Source organism: Hemitrygon akajei, chromosome 4, assembly GCF_048418815.1.
Source record: "Hemitrygon akajei chromosome 4, sHemAka1.3, whole genome shotgun sequence".
Lineage (NCBI taxonomy): Eukaryota > Metazoa > Chordata > Chondrichthyes > Myliobatiformes > Dasyatidae > Hemitrygon > Hemitrygon akajei.
Window position 1 is genome coordinate 182,186,827 of NC_133127.1, and position 16,216 is coordinate 182,203,042.

Sequence of the window (16,216 nt, forward strand, 5' to 3'; positions counted from 1 at the left end):
ACTGGATCTGAACTACCCGTGGTGCTGCTTTGAAAATTGTTTTCAAGTTCAAGTTTATTGTTATATAACTGTACATATGTACAATCAAATGAAACAACATTCCCCAGATCACGGTGCACCCACAAAACATATATCACACACAGCACAGCAAAATATTAACACAGATGTTAACGAAGTATAAGTCAAAATAGTATATGTAGTGCACAGGACAGGTAAAAGGTAAACAGAAAGCAGTAACCAGCTCATTGTCCTAGTGACCGGACCTTGGTAGTAGTAGGGTATTCATTAGTCTCACAGCCTGAGGAAAGAAGCTGTTGCCCAGTCTGGAAGTCCTGGTCCTGATGCTCCTGTACCCCCTTCCTGATGGTAGTGGGTCAAAGAGATTGTGGGATGGGTGGTAGGGATCTTCAACAATGCTTTGAGCCCTTTGCATACAAAAGCTCCTGGTGAATGTCACAAATAGTGGGGAGGGAGACCCCGATGATCCTCTCCGCCGTTTTGACTATCTCTTATTTCCTTTGGGAATGTTTTGGAATAGTCAACTCTGCTTTTTGGATTTCTGATGGAAAGGATATCATCCATTGATGTATCAGAATCAATGTAGACACTCACTGTATCCTCCTACAATTGTTGTAATTCTAGATCCTACTGGTTTAATCTTTGTACCTGACTGCTGTTAAAGGGAAATCATTCTCTTTTGCTTGTTAGGTCTTTTTTGTTCTTCATATATTTGTTTCAGCTCTATTGATCAGCAATGTTGATAATGCATTTTAAGGGAGGTTCAGAATTTGACCAGGAAGAAGAAGAAAGCATACATTCAGTGGCCATTTCATTATGTACAGGAGGTACTTAATAAAGAGGCCACTAAGTGTATGTTTGTGGTCTTCTGCTGCTGTAACCCAACCATTTCAAGGTTTGACATGTTGTGCATTCAGAGATGCTGTTCTGCACAACACTGCTGTAATGTGTGATTATTTGAGTTACCATAAGACCATAAGATGTAGGAGTTGAATTAAGCCGTTTGGCCCATTGAGTCTGCTCCCCCGTTTCATCATGGCTGATTCATTTCTTCTCTCAGTCCCATTCTCCTGCTTTCCCTCTGTACCCCTTCATGCCCTGACCAATCAAGAATCTATCAACCTCTGCCTTAAATATGCATAAAATCATGCCTGCAGCTGCCTGTGGTAATGAATTCCACAGATTCACCACTCACTGGCTAAAGAAATTCCTCCTTATCTCCATTCTGAAAGGACGCCCCTCTATTCTGAGGTTGTGCCCTTTGGTCTTAGGCATTCCCACCATCGGAAACATCCTCTCCACATCCAGTCTATCAAGGCCTTTCACCATTTGATAGGTTTCAACTAGATCACCCTTCATTTTTCTGAATTCTGGTGAATACAGGCCCTGTCATGGTCCGGTCCGTCGACTCCTCATTTCAGTTAATTTCCTTTCCCCGTGTTCCACTGGGTTCCTTGTTTAGGGCACCTGATCCTCATTTGAACCGGCAGCATGAGACCTCCAGCTTTCATCTACTTGCTGCTGGTTTGTCACCTCAGCAGTGCAGCTATGCTTGTTCCAAGCCGCCGAGAATGTGTCGAGTCAAGAGCCTGTCATCCACAATTCCTGGGCTGAGTCAAGAGCCTCGTGTCCAGCTGAGTGTTGCCAGCCGTTTGCCATCGCTCCAAGCTGGGATGCAAGTGGTCTGTTGTTTTGTTTTGCCGAGTCCCAGTCCAAGCAAAGGCACCGAGTCCCAGTCTAGGTTCTGTGCTCCTGTCAAGTCCAGTTCCAGGTTCCGTGCTCCAGTTCCAGGCTCCAAGTCAAGTCCAAGTCCAGGCTCCGAGTCCAAGTCTAGTCCAAGTCTGTCTCCGTGTCCAAGTCTAGTCCAAGTCCGTCTCCATGTCAAGTCTCTGTGCCTGTGTCCTGCACTTGGGTCCTACCAAAGTGTATGACCATACACTTCCCAACACTGTATTCCATCTGCCACTTTGCCCATTCTCCTCATCTGCCTAAGTCCTTCTGTAGCCTCTCTACTTCCTCAAAACTACCTGCCCCTCCACCTATCTGCATATTATCTGGAAACTTCACAACAAAGTTATCAATTCCACCATCCAAATACTGACAAATAACAAAAAAGAATCGGTTCCAACACAGAGCCCTATGGAACACCACTAGTCACCAGCAGCCAACCAGAAAAGGCTCCCTTTATTTCCACTCTTTGCCTCCTGCCAATCAGCCACCACTTTATCCATGCTAGAATCTTGCCTCAATACTGTGGGTTCATAGCTTGTTAAGCATGCCTCATACAGTGCCTATAAAAAGTATTCACCCCCCCCCCCGGGAAGTCTTTAGATAGATAGATAGATAGATAGATAGATAGATAGATAGATAGATAGATAGATAGATACTTTATTCATCCCCATGGGGAAATTCAACTTTTTTCCAATGTCCCATACACTTGTTGTAGCAAAACTAATTACATACAATACTTAACTCAGTAAAAAAAAATATGATATGCATCTAAATCACCATCTCAAAAAGCATGCATCTAAATCACCATCTCAAAAAGCATTAATAATAGCTTTAAAAAGTTCTTAAGTCCTGGCGGTAGAATTGTAAAGCCTAATGGCATTGGGGAGTATTGACCTCTTCATCCTGTCTGAGGAGCATTGCATCGATAGTAACCTGTCGCTGAAACTGCTTCTCTGTCTCTGGATGGTGCTATGTAGAGGATGTTCAGAGTTATCCATAATTGACCGTAGCCTACTCCGCGCCCTTCGCTCAGCTACCGATGTTAAACTCTCCAGTACTTTGCCCACGACAGAGCCCGCCTTCCTTACCAGCTTATTAAGACGTGAGGCGTTTTGCAACATTGAAGCGCAGTGGATTTAATTTGGCTTTTTTAACTCTGATTAACAAAAAAGACTCATGTCAAAGTGAATACAAATTAGTCCAAATTTATTGCAATTATTAAACACAAAATAATTGATTGTGTAAGCATTCACCCCTTTCAAGTCAGTATTTAGTAGGTGTGCCATTGGCAGCAATTACAGCCTTGAGTCTGTGTGGATAGGTCTGTATCAGCTTTGCACACCTAGACACTCCAACTTTTCCCCATTCTTCTTTGAAACACTGTTCAAGCTCTGTCAGACTGCATGGAGATTGTGAGTGAACAGCCCTTTTCGAGTCCCGCCAGAAATTCTCAATTAGATTGAGGTCTAGACTCTGACTTGGCCACTCCAGAACGTTAACCTTGTTGTTTTCATGACATTCCTGTGTACCTTTGGCTTCGAGCTTGGGGTCATTGACCTGCTGGAAAACAAATCTTCTCCCAAGTTGCAGCTCTCTTGCAGGCTGCACCAGGTTTTCCTCCTAGATTTCCCTGTATTTTGCTTCATTTACTTTTCCCTCTACCTTCACAAGCCTTCCAGTGAAGCATCCCCTCAGCATGTTGCAGCCACCACCATGCTTCACGGTAGGTAGAGATGGTGTCTTTTTGATGATGTGTGGTGTTTTGGCTTACGCCAAACATAGCATTTAATCTGATGGCCAAAAAGTTCAATTTTGGTTTCATCAGACCATTGAACCTTCTTCCATCTGACTTCAGAGTCTCCCACATGCCTTCTGGTAAACTCCAGCTGAGATTTCTTGTCAGTTGTTCTCAACAATGGCTTTCACTTTGCCATTCTCCTATAAAGCTGTTACTGGTGAAGCACCCGGCCAACAGCTTCTGTATGTGCAGTCTGTTCATCTCAGCTGCTGAAGCTTGTAACTCCTCCAGAGTTATCATAGATCTCCTGGTGGTCCTTCTTATTAGACCCTTTCTTGCATAGTCACTCAGTGTTTGAAGACAGCCTACTCTGTGCAGATTTAAAGCTGTGCCATATTCTTTCAATTTCTTGATGATTGACTTAACTGTACTCTAAGGGATATTCAGTGACTCGGATATTTTCTTGTAGCCATCTTCTGACCTGTGCTTTTCAATAACCTCTTCGGAGAGTTGCTTGGAGTGTTCTTCTGTTTTCATGGTGTAGTTTCTGCCAGGATACTGACTCACCAGCATTTGGACCTTTCAGACACAGGTGTATTTTTTTCTACAATCAATTGAAACACCTCGAATGCTGAAATAGCTGGGACACTTTAACTAACTATATGATTTCTAAAACAAATTGGTTGCACCAGTGAAGATTTGGTGTGTCATATTAAAGGGAGTGAATGCTTATGCAAACAATTATTTTGTGTTTTATATCTGTAATTAATTTAGATCACTTTGTAGAGATCTGTTTTCACTTTGATACGAGGTTTTCTGTTGATCAGTGTCAAAAAGCCAAATTAAATCCACTGTGATTCATTGTTGTAAAACAATAAAACATGAAAACTTCCAAGGGGTTGAATACTTTTATAGGTACTTGTATGTAGTGTTACGTACTCGTGGGTATCATGTACTTGTCACGTGACCGTGGTGTTGAGCTGCTGGAGATGAGGTAATGGTCTTGTGATGGTGGAGTGACGTCATTTTCCCACCAGTGAGAGGTCATGTGATAGGTTTTTTCAAAAGGGTATAAAAGGAGGACCCCTCCCTGTGACGCAGGGCAGTCGGTGGTTGACTTCACTGGTGACGCCATGCTGCTGCATATTCTGACATTATGACGCAGTTTCATTTAAAAATGGAATTTTATTTTCTGCCTTAAGTTTTAAAAGGTTACTGCCGGCAGTTTCGCCATTAATACTGCCATTTCAGCCGTGGCGAGTAAAATTCACTGACATTTGGAGACCCCGAAGAATCGGGGAAGTCGATTTTGACGGGTAAAGCAGGCTCGACTTTGTTTAATCTTCATTCGGAAGAAATTCATTTGCCCTGATGACTCCTGTTCTGCCAGAAGAATAGAGGATCGGGTAAAGTTTCACCAAGGAAAGGTCAGTGCCTTTAAGCCTTTTCATTGTTTGCTTTGTAAATTTTCCGGGAAAAAAAAAAATCCTTCTACGGGAATCAACATTAACACCACGAAAGAAAACTTAAGTTATAAAGGAAAGACTCTTGTTAACAGACTTGGTAAAACTTTGGACTTTTGCATTACTACTTCTAAGAACTCTTTTCGCATTATCGCTTTAAGAACTCTTCGAGCTGCCGCAGAGCAGCTGACTTCCTGTTACGTTAGTTTTGTTTACTTTTGGTTTTTTTTTCAGTGTTTAATAAATATTTTATTTGTTATAAAAAAACCTGTCTCAGTTATATATTTGTTGTTGCCGAATCCATAACAGTAGCATCTTGTCAAAGGCCTTCTGAAATTTCAAGTACACAACATCAACTGATTCTCCTTTGTCTATCCTGTTTGTTATTCCTTCAAAGAATTCTAACAGATTTGTCAGGCAAGATTTTCCCTTGAGGAAACTATGCCAACATTTTCCCAACCGCTGAGGTCATACTAACTGGCCTATAGTTTCCTTTCTTCTACCTCTCTCCCTTCTTGAGGAGTGGAGTGACATTTACAACATTTTAGTCATCCAGAACCATTCTGGAATCTAGTGATTCTTGAAAGATCATTACTAATGCCTCCACAATCTCTTCAGATTCCTCTTTCAGAACCCTGGTGTATATACACTCTGGTCTGGTTGACTTATCTATATTCAGACCTTTCTGTTTCTGAAGAATCTTCTCCCTAGTAATGGGAACTTCACACACTTCATGACCACTGACACCTGGAACTCCCACATATTGCTAGTGTCTTATACAGTGAAGACTGATGCAAAATACTTAATCAATTCATCTGTCATTTCCTTGTCCCCCATTACTACCACTCCAGCATCATTTTCCAGCCATTCAAAATCCACTCTCGCCTCTCTTTTACACTCTATGTATTCAAAGAAACGTTTGGTATTCACTTTAATATTATTGGCTAGCTTAATTTTGTGTTCCATCTTTACTTTCTTAATGAGTTTTTTAGTTGCCTTCCATTGGTGTTTGAAAGCTTCCCAATCCTCCAACTTCCCACAATTATTTCTCTATTATATGCTCTCTGTTTGGCTTTTATGTTGGCTTTGACTTCTCTTGTTAGCCACGGTTGTGTCATCTTGTCTTTAGAATACTTCTTTCTCTTTGAGATGTATATGTATATCCTGTGTCTTCCAAATTGCTTCTTGAAATTCCAGCCATTACTGCTCTGCCATCATCCCTGCCAATGTTCTTTTCCAATCAATTCTGGCCAACTCCTCTCTCCTGGATCTGTAATTCCCATTACTCCTCTGTAATACTGATACATCTGACTTTAGCTTCCCCTTCTCAAATTTCAGTGTGAATTCAATCATATTATGATTACTTTTCCCCTAAGGGTTCTTTACCTTAAATTCTCTAATCAATTCTGGTTCATTACACAACAACCAATCCCAAACAGCTGATCCCCTAGTGGGCTCAACCATGAGCTGCTCTAAAAAATCATCTTGTAGTCATTCTAGAAATTCCCCCTCTGGGAATCTAGCACCAACCTGATTTTTCCAACCTTTCTGCATATTGAACTCCCCAGTGACTATTATAACATTGCCCTTTTGGTATGCATTTTCTATCTCCCATTGTAACTTGTAGACCACATCCTTACTACTGTATATAACTCCATTCGGAGTCTTTGTTCCCTTGCAGTTCCTTAGCTCTATCCACAAAGATTTCTGACCCTTTGTCACCTCTTTCTCATGATTTGATTTCATTTTTTACCAATAGAGCAATGCCACCCTCTCTGCATTCCCGCTTGTCCTTTTGATACAATGTGTCCTTGGACGTTAAGCTCCCAGCTATAAGCTTTTGTCAGCCATGATTCAGTGATGCCTAAAACATCGTATATGCCGATCTGTAACTGTGCTACAAGTTCATCGACCTTATTCCGTATACTGCCACATTCAATTATACCACCTTCAGTCCTGTATTCACCCTTTTCGATTTTGTCTGGCGTTTACATTGCAACTCTTCCTGTTGACTGCAATTTTTCCCTATCAGCCTCTCCTTGCTAGTAGTCTCACTATACATTGCCTCTATTTGTAAACAACTACCTCATCTTCAGCACCATTACTCTGGTTCCCATACCCACCAAATTGTTTTAAACCCACCTGAACAGCTCTAACCAACAAGCCTGCAAGGATATTGGACTCCCTCGGGTTCAGATGTAGCCTGTCCCTTTAGTCCAGGTCATACCTTTCTCAGAAGAGATCCCAATGATCTATAAATCTGAATCCCTAATCCCTGCACCAGTTCCTGAGCCATGCATTCACCTGCCAAATCATCCTATTCTTACCCTCACTCGCATATGACACAGGCAGCAATCCAGAGATTACTACCCTGGAAGTCCTGTTTCTCAGCTTTCTACCCAACTCCCTAAAATCTCTCTTCAGGACCTCCTCACCTTGTCTATCTATGCCATTGGTGCCAATATGTACAAGATTTCTGGCTGCTCACCCTTGCCCTTAAAAATGCCATGGACACGATCTGAGATATCCCTGATCCTGGCACCAAGGAGGCAACATACAATCCAGGTGTCCCTATTACATCCACAGAACCTTGTCTCTCTTCCTCTAAGGAATCTCATATCAACACTGCAATCCTTTTCACTTTTACAGTGCTAACAATTGCAATTGGGATTCAATTCCCACTGCTGTCTTTAAGGAGTTTATATGTTCTCTTCTTGACTACATGGGTTTCCTTCAGGTGCTCTGATTCCCTCCCGTATTCCAAAGATGTACCGTTTAGGGTTGGTAAATTGTGGGCAAGCTATGTTGGCACTGGAAGCATGGGGACACTTGTCAAGTCAAGTCAAGTCACTTTTTATTGTCATTTTGACCATAACTGCTGGTACAGTACACAGTAAAAACGAGACAACGTTTTCCAGGACCATGGTGCTACATGAAACAGTACAAAAACTAGACTGAACTACGTAAAAAACAACACAGAAAAAAAAACTACACTAGACGACACGACTTACCCAGGACTGCATAAATACCCAGGCATTACAATAAATAATAAACAAGACAATAGGGCAGTAAGGTGTCAGTCCAGGCTCTGGGTATTGAGGAGTCTGATAGCTTGGGGGAAGATACTGTTACATAGTCTGGTTGTGAGAGCCCTAATGCTTCAGTGCCTTTTCCCAGATGACAGGAGGGAGAAGAGATTGTATGAGGGGTGCATGGGATCCTTCATAATGCTATTTCCTTTGTGGATGCAGTGTGTAGTGTAAAGGTCTGTAATGGCGAATGGCGGGAAGAGAGACCCTGATGATCTTCTCAGCTGACCTCACTACCCGCTGCAGGGTCTTGTGATCCGAGATGGTGCAATTTCCGAACCAGGCAGTGATGCAGCTGCTCAGGATGCTCTCAATACAACCTCTGTAGAATGTGATCAGGATGGGGGGGGGGGGGGGGGGTGGTGGGAGATGGACCTTCCTCAGCCTTTGCAGAAAGTAGGGACACTGCTGGGCTTTCTTTGCTATAGAGCTGGTGTTGAGGGACCAGGTGAGATTCTCCAGCAGGTGAGCACCAAGAAATTTGGTGCTCTTAACGATCTCTACCGAGGAGCCGTCGATGTTCAGCTGGCAGTGGCTGTCCCCAGCACCATCCTTGGATCATGTTGGCCTTTGATGAAAATGATGCATTTCACTGTATGTTTTGATGTTTTATGTACAAATAAAGTTCATCTTTTAATCTTAATCATGTTCACATGCTCTGTTTCCTGTGCCCCCTTTTAAACCTACCAGGATTCTGTTGTCTGCAGTCTTTTTAAACTCCATGGTGCTCTGCCTTCACACTCATTCTCACTCACTGTGAAATTTATTACACAGGCATTTAACATCTAAATAGAGACATTGAACGTAAAACATAGCACATTACAGACCCTTTGACCCACAATGTTGTACCGACCATGTAACCTACTCTAGAAACTGCCTGGAATTTCCCTACCACATAGCCCCCTATTTTTCTAAGCTCCATGTTCCTACCTAAGAGGCTCTTAAAAGACCCTGTTGTACCTGCCTCCACCACTGTTGCTGGCAGTGCATTCCACACACTCACCACTCTCTGTGTGAAAAACTTACCCCGACATCTTCTTTGTATCTACTTCCAAGCACCTTAAAACTATGTCTCCTCATGTTAGCCATTTCAGCCCTGGGAAAAAGCCTCTGGCTATCCACACGATTAAATGTGCTGATGTATTAATGGGAGTAATATCCAATTGTACGGAAAATCCTCCTATCTAGCATCAGCAAAGCATGCTGGGCTGTTGGAGTTTGACATACTGTATGTTCCGTTTAAAATTTGCTCTTTGGGTCATTCATCTATTTCATTGTTTACGGAGTGATGGAGTCTTATAGCCCAGAAACAGGCCTAACATACCACCATGTTGACAGTGACCTTTCTGTCCATCCATACTAACCCCATTTGTCCACATTAGGACACCTTTCCTGTGCAAACGTCTGTTTAAGTGAGTCTTAACTGTAGTGATTGTTTATCTGACTTCCTTTAGAACATAGAACAACTCAGCACAGTACAGGCCATTCAGCCTGCAATGTTATGCTAACACTTTAACCTACTCCAAGATCAATTTAACCATTCCCTCCCACATACCCCTTCACTTTCCTATCATCCATGTGCCTATGTAAGAGTTTCTTAAATGCCCTTAATTTATCTGCCTTTAGCACCATCCCACCAGTCTCTCTCTAAGGAACTTACCTCTGACATCCCCCCAATACCTTAAATACTTCCAATCACAAATGATGCCCCCCTTGTATTAATCATTTCCACACTGGGAAATAGTCTCTGGCTATCCACTCAATCTATGCCTCTTATCACGAGCGTGCAGCCACTCTTTGTGTAGAAAGCTTACCGGTCAGATTCTCTACAACTTCTTCCTCTCACCTTAAACCTATGCCCTCTTGTTTTTGATACCATTCCCCACGGGAAAAAGATTTTGACAATCTACCTTATTTATAGCTCTCATAATTTTATTGTGTCACTTCCCTTCATCCTTTTGGTTCTTGAACCAACCAGCACAACTGTAATCAGTACAGTTCAACAACACTATGGCCACTTTGATCACTTTACACTAAAAAGGACCGTTGTAATTGAGTTCTTTCTCTTAAAAATTACAGTACTGTGCAAAAGTCTTTGGCACAAATATATAGCTAGGGTGCCTAAAACTTTTACACAGCATCGTTTTTGTCAATGTGAAGCAGAAAGCGAGTTTGTAAATTAGGCGGGTGCAAAGGATGTTGGGAATATCAAGAGTGGAGCATCATGGAAGGGATGCAGGGCAGGTGGCATCGAAGGAGTGCCAGGGGTAGGGGTTGGCACAGGTGCAGACACACCCAGCCCTGAGACACCAGGCAAAGTCATTTGTTTCCAAACAATTGGTTTATTAATCATCACAGAATGTCTCTCTGGTGCTTCCCACTCCCTCCACTCACCCTTCCCCTTTTCCCCAACCATGATTCCCCTCTCCCTGCCCCCTTCCCACTCTCAGTTCACAACAGAGACCCATATCAGAATCAGGTTTATCATCACTCACATATGTCATGAAATTTGTTTTTTTTTAGCAGCAGCAGTACAGTGCAATACATAGAATTACTACAGTACTGTGAAAAATTCTTAGGCACACTAGCTATATATATATGCCTAAGAATTTTGCACAGTACTGTATCTATAGTTATGTTTAATTTATGTTTTTCTTATGAATGCTATGAATTCAAGCATTCTAACTGGCTGTATCATCGTCTGGTATGGGGGTGGAGGTGTTGGGGGCATAGCATAGGATCGAAATATGCTGCGGAGAGTTGTAAACTCTGTCTGCTCTATCATGGGCACTAGACTCCCCAGAATCCACGACATCATCAAGGCGCGATGCTTCTAGAAAGTGACATCCATCACTACGGACCCCCACCACACAGGACATGCTCTATTCTCATTGCTATCATCAGGATGGAGGTACAGAAGCCTGAAGTCACACACTCAGTGATTCAGAAACAGCTTCTTTCCCTCTGCAATCTGTTTTCTAAATGGACATTGAACCCATAAACACTATCTCACTACTTTTGTTTTCTCTTTTTTCACTATTATTTAATTTAACTTCTAAAATAATTTCTGTAATTTACAGTTTTTAATTGTTATGTATTGTAGTACGCATAACCAGAACCTGTGATATGCACCAGCTGCTCCATGGCTTCATGTGACCTGGATCGGGGGGCTAACAACAAATTTCACGGCATGGGCTGGTAACTTAAACCTGTTTCTGATTCTGATTCAGAAGTAGTGGATACAGCCCAGTCCATTACGGCTAAAACACTTTCCACCATTGAGCACATCTACATGGAGTGTTGTTGCAGGAAAGCAGCATCCATCATCAGGGACCCCCACCACTCAGGACATGCTCTCTTCTCACTGCTGCCATCAGGAAGAAGGTACAGGAGCCTCAGGACTCACACCACCATGTTCAGGAACAGTTATCACCCCCTCAGTCATCAGACTCTTGAACCAAAGGGGATAACTTCACTCAACTTCAATTGCCCCATCATTGAAATGTTTGCACAATCTATGGACTCACTTTGAAGCACCCTTCATCTCATGTTCTTGATATTTATTGCTTGCTTATTTATTTAGTTAGTTATCTATTTCTTTCTTTCTTTCATTAATTTTGCATTTGCACAGTTTATTGTATTTTGTGATCAGTTGAACGTCCAAGTTGGTGCAGTCTTTCATTGATACTATTCTGGTTATTATTCTATTATGGATTTATTGAGTATGCCTGCAAGAAAATGAATCTCAGTGTTGTATATGGCGACATATATTATATACTTTGATAATAAATTTACTTCAAACTTCAACTTATTATTTGCTGCATTTCCCATCTAAAATGATGTTCATGCCAAATGATTTAGACTTAATGTCAGAATTCTTGCCTCACCGTTACTATGTGATTATGCAATCCATTAATGCTGATGTTTTACACCGGCCAAAGTTCTTAATGTATTTTTAGAACTAATCTCAATTTTAGAACTAGCCTCAACTGTGTTACCTGCATGCTCAGAGGTTAAATCCTTTAAGATGGTGAGGAGGAGGTGTACAAGAGTCAGATAACTTGTCTGGTTGAGAGGTGTTGTAGCAATAGCCTTGCATTCAATGTCAGTAAGACCAAGGAGCTGATTGGGTTCTTCAGTAAGGGGAAGTTGGCAACAACGCATACCAATCCACACCTAGTGGTCAGCGGTGGAAAACATGAGTAGCTCCATGCTGTTGGGTGTCAACATCTCCGAGGAACTGTCCTGATGTCAACACATTGATGCAGTCTGAAGAAGGCACACCAGCCATTTGATTTAATTAGGAATTTGAGGAGATTTCATATGCCACCAAAGACTCTCGCAAATTTATTCACCTACAGTATATGGTGGAGAACATTCTGACTGGTTACATCACTGCTTGTTGTGGAGATTTCAAAGCAGAAGATCAAAGGAAGCTGCAAAGGGAAGCTGTAAAATTAGCCAGCTGCATCATGGGCACAAGTCTCCCCACCATTGAAGATATCGTCTAAAGATGGTACTTCAAGAAGGCAGCATATATCATCAAGGACTCTCACCATCCATAGCAACACACTCAAAATGCTGGAGGAACTCAGCAGGTCAAGCACCATCTATGGAAATGGAAAGAGTCAGCGGTTCAGCCCAAGACCCTTCTTCAGGACTGGAAAGGAGGTGTCAGAATGACTATCTATTACTACTATCAGGGAGACGGTACAGGAATCTGAAGACCCACACTTAATGATTTAGGAACAACTTATTCCCCTCACTATTGGATTTCTGAATGGTCCTTAAACCCATGCACACAATATTGCTATTCCTCTTTTGCGTGATTAATTAATTAATTAATTTGTTTGTTTGTTTTTTTATTTATTTGTAATTTATAGTAATTTTGTATGTCTTGCACTGTTTACCACTCTCTGGTTTCCCCTACAAAGCCAATGTCTAATTCAATTTACTACCTCATCTTGAATGCCAAGCAACTGAACATTCTTGACCAACCTCCCACATGGGACCTTGTCAAAAGTCTTGCTAAAATCCATGTAGACAATATCCACTGCTTTGCTTTCATCAATTCTCCTGGCAACTTCTTCAAAAATCTCTATAAGATAGTTCAGACACGACCTACCACGCCCGAAGCCATGCTGACTACCCCAATCAATGCTTGTCTATCCAAATACTAATACATCCAGTCCCTTAGAATACCTTCCAATAACTCTCCCACTACTGATGTCAGGCTCACCTGTCTATAATTCCCTGGTTTGTGTTTGGAGCCTTTCTTGAACAGTGGAACAAAATTGATTATCCTCCAATCCTCTGGTACCTCACCTGTCACAAAGGACGATTTAAAAATCTCTGCTGGGGCCCCTGCAATTTCCGAACTTGCCTCCCACAAGGTCTGAGGGAAAACCTTGTCAGGCCCTGAGGATTTATCCATCCTAATTTGCCTCAGGATAGCAAGCATCTCCTCCTCTGTAACCTCTATATGGTCCATGAATTCAATACTGCTTTGCCTCACTTCTATAGACACCTGAGTAAATAGCTGCAAAAAAATACATGTAAGATCTCCCCCATCTCTTTTGGCTCCATGCAAGGATTACCATTCTGATCTTCCTGAGGACAAATATTGTCCCTTGCAATCTTTTGCTCTTAACGTATCTGTGGAATCCCTTAGGATTCTCCTTCACTTTGCTAGGGCAACCTCATGCCTTCTTTTAGCCTTTCTGTGTTCTTTCTTAAGTGTTGTCCTGCATTTTTTAATATTCCATAAGCACCTCATTTGTTCCTACCTGCCTATACCTGCTATACACCTTTTTTTTTCTTAACCAGGACCTCGACATCTCTTGAAAACCAAGATTCCCTAAACCTGTTATCCTTACCCTTTATTCTGACAGGGCCATACAGGTTTTGTACTCTCAAAATTTCACTTTTGAGGGCCTCCCACTTACCAAATGCACCTTTGCCAGAAAACAGCCTGTCTCAATCCACACTTGTCAGATCCTTTCTGATACCATTAAAATTAGCCATTCTTCAATTTAGAATCTCAACTTGTGGACTAGACCTATCCTTTTGCATATTTACTTTGAAACTAATGGCATTGTGATCACTGGATGCAAATGTTCCCCTACACAAACTTCTGCCACCAGCCCTGTCTCATTCCCTAATAGCAGATGAAGTATTGCATACTTTCTCATTGGGACTTCTACATACATATTAAGGAAACTTTCCTGAACACCTGCGACAAAACTCTATTCCATCTCGTCCTTTTACAGTTTGAGATTCCCAGTCAATATGTGGAAAATTAAAATCACCTACTATAACAATCTTATGTTTCTTGCAACAGTCTGCGATCCCTCTACAGATTTGTTCCACTAAATCCTGCAGACTGTTGGTTGGTCTGCAATACAACCCTATTAATTTTGTCACACCCATCTTGTTCCTCAGTTCCACTTGTAACATCTCACTAGAGGAGTTCCCCTGAATGTCCTAACTGAGCACTGCCATGATATTTCCCCTGACTTGTACAACACCCTTCCTCCTTTAATCCCTCCGCTCTGTCTCATCTAAAACAATGGAGTCCCGGAATATTGAGCTGCCAATCCTGCCTTTCCTGCAACTAAATCTGACTGCAATATCATAATTCCATGTGCTGATTCATGCCTTGAGATCATCCACCTTCCCTACGATACTTCTTGCATATTAACTGCTCAGAATATTAGTGCTCCATGCTCAGACTTTTGATTCATGACTTTTTCTTGATGTCTTAACTCCATCTGTCTCCACAACCTCTCCTCCTTCTGTCCTGGGACTCTGGTTCCTATCCCCCTGCAACTCTAGTTTAAACAACCAACTCTTCTTCTTCCCGTGCAGAACTAGCAAACCTTTCCTCTAGGATATTAATCTCCTTCCTGTTTAGGTGCCAATTATCTCTTCTGTACTGGTCCCACCTTACCTGCAAGAGAGTCCAATGATCCAAAAACCCGAAGCACTTCCTCATACACCAACTCCTTAAATTGTATAATCGTCCTAGTTCCGGCCTTGCTAACACATGGCACAGGTAGCAATCTCGTGATCATGACCCTGGAGGTCCTGCCCTCTAACTTAGCACCTAACTCTCTGAACTCACTATGCAGAACCTCGTCACTCTTCCTACATATGCCTTTGGTACCTACATGGACCACGGCTTCTGGCTGTTCACCCTCCCACTTAAGAATGCTGAGAGCTCCATGACCCAACTTGAGAAGCAACATACTCCCATGAATCTCGTTCTTGTCCACAGAACCTCCCTTCTGTTCTCCAAACTAATGAATCCCCTATCACCCCAGCCCATCTCTTCTTCCCACTTCCCTTGTGAGTCATAGAACTAGACTCAGTGCCAGACACCTGACAGCTGTGACTCTGTTAGTTCATCCCTCACCCCCAACAGCATTCAAAGTGATATACCTGTTGTTGAGGCAGATAGCCACAGGAGTGCTCTGCTCTGGCAGTCTAACCCTTTCCTTCTTGGCTGTCACCCAGTTTCCTGTGTCCTACACCTTGGGTGTAACTACCTCTCTATGTGTTTTACTTATCACTCTCTGAGCCTCCTGAATGATCTGGAGTTCATCCAGTTCCAGCTCCAACTCCTCAGTGCAGAGTGATAGAAGCTGCAGCTGGATGCATTCCTTGCAGGCGTAGTCGTTAGTGACCCTGGTGGTCTCCCTGCCTTCCTATATCCCACAAGAGGAGCATGCCACTATCCTGCCCGGCATCTCTACTGTTCTATGGAAACCGAGCAAATATAAAGAAGGAGAAACAAAAATTAAACTGTGGGAAACAAAATTACTTACAGCTTTTTGTTTTATATGACTGAAGCCTGTACTTGCTGAAGCCTTGAAGAGCTAAAGCCTCAAAATCTGTAGTCTTTCTAATTCTGTAGTGGCGACCACAGATGTATACAATACTCCCTGTGTCTTGTATTGTTGCCATATAGAGTTATAGAGCCCTACAGCATAGAAACAGGCCTACCTAATTCATGCCAGACTATTAATCTGCCTAGTCCCATCTACCTATACCCAGACTATGTACTTATCCAAACATTGAAACTGAACCTTCTCTTAAACATTGAAATCGAAACTGCATCCGCTACTTCTGCTGCCAGTTTGTTCCACATCCTCCCCAACCTATGAGTGTAGGAGATC